Source organism: Schistocerca serialis, chromosome 5 (assembly GCF_023864345.2).
Source record: "Schistocerca serialis cubense isolate TAMUIC-IGC-003099 chromosome 5, iqSchSeri2.2, whole genome shotgun sequence".
In the NCBI taxonomy this organism is placed as follows: domain Eukaryota; kingdom Metazoa; phylum Arthropoda; class Insecta; order Orthoptera; family Acrididae; genus Schistocerca; species Schistocerca serialis.
The window spans coordinates 417222955-417228954 of NC_064642.1; the positions used below are offsets into that span (position 1 = coordinate 417222955).

The 6000-nt window shown below is 36.0% G+C and overlaps 1 protein-coding gene across 2 annotated transcripts in view; it reads right to left on the reverse strand.

The window, feature by feature from the left end:
* The window catches only part of LOC126480778 (E3 ubiquitin-protein ligase NRDP1), a 57919-nt gene extending 52367 nt beyond the window's left edge, over positions 1-5552 (reverse strand). Inside the window, exons 1-2 of one of the 2 annotated variants that reach the window (XM_050104081.1) lie at positions 5406-5552; positions 797-1038 (exon numbers count right to left, since the gene is read on the reverse strand). The gene's annotated coding sequence lies outside the window, so the exon portion shown is untranslated. The remainder of the gene's footprint in view (positions 1-796; positions 1039-5405) is intronic. The other variant, XM_050104080.1, reaches the window with a different exon arrangement.
* Between the last annotated feature and the right edge of the window lie 448 nt (positions 5553-6000).

Below are 6000 nucleotides of genomic sequence, written 5' to 3' on the forward strand. Positions count from 1 at the left end.
CTATACCAGCAAACGATTTTGTGCTGGTCTTTCATAAAACAGTCAAATACTTGGTGGTTCTGCATTACATGATGAATGTCATATTCCACAAAGAGTGGGTTGGAACATAGAAAGGAATCAAATCTGCATGTTTTACTCAAGTGCAACACAGTGAAATGAGTTTTATAATTCTGATTATAAACTACCATAAAAAAATTAAATTAAGAGTTTCTGCGAACATGTTCTCCATAGCTGTAAACTCCACATTATCTAAAAGACATTTAATCACGCATACCGCAAACATAGTTGAACAAAGGTGCATCATTACTTTCGGGAGTGTGTCTTCCAATTGAGGTTGTGCTCTACCTGTAGTCCCAAAAACTTCATCTGATAAAACTATTTTTAATGCCTATGGAGCTCTACCATTGGCACTGAGCTCCAAGTATTGGTCTTGTTAAAATTCAATGATAATCCATTTGTCTTGAACTCTCTAATGATTTTTAAAATATATTATTAGCATCTATTGAAACGGCAAGTGCTAGACCATTTATGTACATCTGAAACAAAGAACCCAAAATTGAACCTTGTCGTACACACCATGTCTGATTGCTTCAAATTCTGAGTACCTGTAACAATGTGTTTGACATGGAACTGATATAGATTTCTTAGGCATTTGGATAAGGCAAAAGCAATGAACCTGCCATTCCTATTATTCTATAATATTTTAACTTTTGTTTTAGGACATAGTGGTTCTCACAATCAAAAGCCTTAGGTAAGACAAAAATAGTATTCCTAATAGTCACAATTTCCGACTTACTGGTTCTAATATATCATCTATCAATGTAAATGCAGCCAGTTCAGTTGACAATCCTGTTTGAAATCCAAACTATTTGCTGTTGTGTGAGTTTTCCTGTACAAAGTGTGTATAACGTCCATTGTACATGATGATCTCAGAAAAGTTTGGAAATTGTGGCAGTAGTGAGATGAGTTGGTAATCCTTTAATAATGTTCTCTGTTCCTTTTTGTGAATTGAGTTGACAGCAGCATGTTTAAGCCCCTCTGAGAAAATAACATTGAAAAGAATCATTACATAAGTAAATCAGTATGTTACTAAGTTCATTATTTTACAACTGATTTCATCATAGCCCCTTTAACATTGATTAAGAGAGTTGATAACATTGCAAGCTGATTTTGGATATGCAAGATGACATTGAATTTCATTAACCTTGTTCCAGAGGGCTATCCTTAGGAACGGTAGGCTATATGCAAAGGAAGAATTCAAACCTAAATTATCTGCTACTGACAGAAAAAACCTATGTACACTTTTTAGCTATCTTTAATCAGTTCATATCTACTTTTAAAGAAATTTCTTTGCTTTATTAATTTGTTTTTCTTGTTTTATTTTTATTGTGTCCCAAACAGTTTTTAGCGTTTTGCTGGAGGAGCTTATTTTTTCTTATAAGTACATGCGTTGTGATGCTCTGATGCTTTGCTTACAGTACAGTTTGTAATGTGATTTAACCACAACATCCGAGTCCCTTGATGCCAAGTATAGTGTTTTCTTAGTTTTGAATGTTAATCTGATCCTATTTGTAAACCAGGATTTGATGCATTTAATCTGCTTCCACCAGTTAATTTATTAGGAAAACAATTTTCAAAGTAGCCTGTCTATGACATGGAACACAATATTTCATTTACACCATGGGTATGGGGCATATTGTTCCAGTCTGTATTTTGCAACTTTTTCTCAAATTCAGTGTACAGTCAACCTTGGTTTCAGTTTTATTCAAGTAGCAGGAGGCAGAAACTTTCTTTACAATGCCAGGAAAGGGAAAAAACTTTACTCTCATTCATTTGTTACATCATTATAGGTTCTTGTTCCATGTTTTGACAAATTCTGCTAATATGCATCTGTCACTTAGCAGATGTCTTCCTAGTAGTATTATTTACTTGTGATACAAGAATAATAGTTAGACTTTCAGGTAACCCATTCAATCTGTGTGTGTAAGGAAATTGTGAACACACTGGTGTCAATTTTTTGCTTTGATTCATGACTTTATCAATACGATGGACATAAATCAGGGTCACCTCCATGAAATCCAATACAATGCCACAGTAAGAAAGTAACAATTGATAGCTTTCCAGCTCACAACCATACTGTCTTGTTTCAACTGTACATAAATTTTAAGATATTCCGTTAACATTCACATATACATTTTGACTCGAGTTACCAGTGCTGTACGATCTTTTATTCTTTCAAGTTCTCACTGTGATAGTTCTTCTCCTGCACCAAAATTTAATATATATTTTTTAAATTAGATGTGTCAACAAGGAAGATGGCGAAACGTCTAAGAAACTTCTTCGTACATATGGGTTTATATTTCAGTTTGCTTATAAAAAGGTTTATTTTTAATTCTAAAGCTTTGCCCACATAAATCTAAACAGTCATTAAACGAGCAAAGACACTGATATGTCTCACAGCCTTTTATATTCATTTGCACTAAGTTTCTTAATATGTATAGAACATTGTTGAATGGTTTCAAAGCAACAATTTGTTCTACTTACAGTACAATTGTTGTGACAACACAAAGATTAATAAAACATTCTCAAAGACCAAATTCAGCATAATGTATTTGTCTTCTGCAAGTTTTCTCTCAGAATGCAAGTTATTAAAGAATGGTTTGTCAGGAGTCTGGACATAATGAGACCTGTGCACACAAGCCTTACTAGGGTTGGATCACAAATGTTTAACAATACATATCACAGAAATGCAGTGAAAGTAAAAATTTTAGCACAGATCATCAGCTTAAGAAATAAGTAACCACTTTTTGATGTTACACCTAACGACTTCTTTTGGTGCAACATATGACTATCAACAAGAGGATACTGCTATTGCCCCATGTAAGTTCCTTACCGGAGTAGTATAAGAGATTTGCAGCACTTGGTATGCTATTCACCCTTGACCTACAGTGCCCAAACTTGAAACACCTGGTCCCATGAACTGCCTTAACACTTTAACAACCTATCTTATAACACCATCTATTGCAAGCATAGTGATTTTACTGAATGTCAGTGAGGCAGCTGAATTTGTTAACTCCAACAGAAAACTGTGTAGGGCTTGCGTAAACAATGAATGTGCATTCTGCAAAGCCAACAATGCACACGCAAATGCTTGATCACACACAGAATGCTGCTTTATATCACCAAGAGAAGTTACAAGGTGAATAGCATTGAGCCATAGTGATGTAGTGCAGACACCTGGAATCATTTTTAAAACGTGTGCCCGTGACTTGCCCCATACTCGTCACCCTACGCCAATGAATGCAGCAGATGACCGGTATTTTTGATCTCTTGCATGCAAGAACCTTAACTGGACTGTCCTTATGACAAACAATTACTATGTGGTGCTAACAGGATCAGATTAGATTAGATGTGTTTTTCCTTCTAATACATTGATAGTAAGAAGATCTTCCAGGATACAGAACATGACAAACAATAAGAATACACAGTAAATATCTGCAAAGAAAAACATATGCTAATGTACTTTCCACAGATCACAAGTGAAAAGGTCCTTATGGATGTGGAATAACTGAAAAAAATCTTAAACATATGGGAAGCATGTGTCCAAATAAGAAATCGCAGTGTAACGCTCTGTATGACAGACAACCATGAGGCGGCCCCATCATCAATCTGACATGAAGCTAAACAGCAAGAAAATCTCCAAAAATGAACTATGGAAGTTTGATGCACTGCTCTAACAGTGGAATGTCACATATCTGACACCAGATGACTGTCATCAAAGAATGCAGAGGGAATTTGATAATGCTGTATCACAGATACAGTCTGTGAACTGAATGAAGCAAAGATGTTCAGGGAGTCAAATGTCATGGTTGTCAATGCAGGACAAACTCAACACACCACAATACTTAGTTAACACCCTCCATCAAATAGAAACATTGCATCTGCATTTCAGAGAAGAATTAAAGTTTATGGATGACACTCTGGAGGCCATCGTGCAGATACAGCCAGTAATTTCATCAATCATGACAGTACTGCCTAACTGGATTGGCCTGCATGTTCCAGTGATATGAATACCATGGAACATGGCTAAGACTGACTGGAAAGAGCTGTGCACAACACATCCTAACCTACCACAAACTCTAAACTTGTGTGCAGCATACCACATGACTTTGCAGGCTTGCAGTCATGCCAGTATAGATGTTTATTAGTTTTGAATGTGGGTGCTGCACAATGTGGTTACCTCAAGAAAAGTGTTTGCTGGGTTTTGGTCATCAATAAATTAGAATGCATTATTTATGAATTACTAATTCATTATTTTACAGATTGAGTCAACTAATGTTCAGCAGATGGAGTATAACTTTTTATTATGTGTGAAGAAATATGAATGCCTCATAAAAACAAAAGTTAATTCAAATCTACAATTGCAGCAGACATAAAATACTTACAATGCCTTCATTTAAAAATCATTGCTAAAAAACTATGCCACTTAAGAATGTGTTGGGATAATGCATTTGATATCTCTCCAGGAACCGGGGAGGGGGGGGGGGGGGGGGATGGAAGAAGACGAGACCAACGTCCCACTGGCTTCGAGGCCATTAGAGGCAGAGCAAAAGCTCGGTTTTCGAAATAAATTCACGTTCTACTCAAAGGAACCATTCCTGGCAATTGCGGTAAAGAAAAACATCTCTAAACGCGTGACAGGTATGAGGATGGCTTTTGCTGTATTAATAATTCGTATATTTTCCTCTACGGTTTTCCTATTACAGATGTACGATACAAAGTGTCTTGTCATCCAACCACATTGTTTTGTTCGATTTCTTTCTGAAATAAAATAGCCTTGCGGTTGCAGCCAACACTGGCTTTCCATTACAGAAAAGTTAAACACTTCCATTTTCCTTTATCTGATACAACATTTTTCTGTATTTTACAAATCCATTTCTCGCCTCTCTACATATTACTACGGGTAATAACGAAATTGAGAAAGCAAGTCCGTAAATCTAGAAATAGCGTAAAAATAAGTGAAGAAAGTTAAAACAGTGTCTTCCTTTCCTGTAGATACAACTTTGACACTGGGTGAACAAAATACGCAACAGTAAAGTATAGCAAGCTCTGAATGGGGCCTTGTCTTATACATATAGTGGATTAAACTAGAGCGAGTGTGTATCAAAATATCTGAAACGCGGATTGATTCATTACACACCGCATAATATTACAAAGGTTTCTCGGCCTTTCAGATGGTTTCTTTCAAGAGATTAAATAAAAGATTCTTTTAACATGAGAAGCGCATGTATCTAACGAAGTAATACATTAAATGTCATTCTGCATTAACGTAAGTCAAGAAATTACAACAGATTCTACAAGGCAAGCAGACTATATTTTACGCTGCGAAATTGCCAACTTCCTACCTATGCCTCCTATAAGTGTGGGTGAATGAATCTGAGTTCCGTTTAATCTTGCAAACTGTGAAACCGAATACATGAAAACATCAACTCCAAACCACGCTAGACCCACTGACACTAGCTACATGTTGTTACCAAACATCATTCAGAACAAAACTTCTACTGTTCGGTACACACAGGCTTACGATTAACCAAAGACTTTATATTTAGCGTACGATCAACTCCGAGGAAAGGCCCACTAACATGACTAATATATAAACAAAAGTTTGTAATTATAAGCAGATTTAATTTAGAGCAATCAGAATTTTCAAATATTTACGTCGGAAGTGAATTTGGAAACTCAACAGATCTTATAGGATTTTTTAGATTTCTAGCGTCATATTCATATATGCCAGTTCACACGTAAAGATCTGATTTCGTAGATGTCTGTGCACAATATTGTAACCTGTAGCAAAAATGCTGTAATCTGTGGACTAAACTGCTCCAATATGTGTGCAAAAATGACATGAGCGGAGACAAATCATTGTGTGTGCACTGGAAATCACCACAAATCCGGTGCGCAAAACGCGCTTGATTCAACAATTATTCAATCGTGATTCTC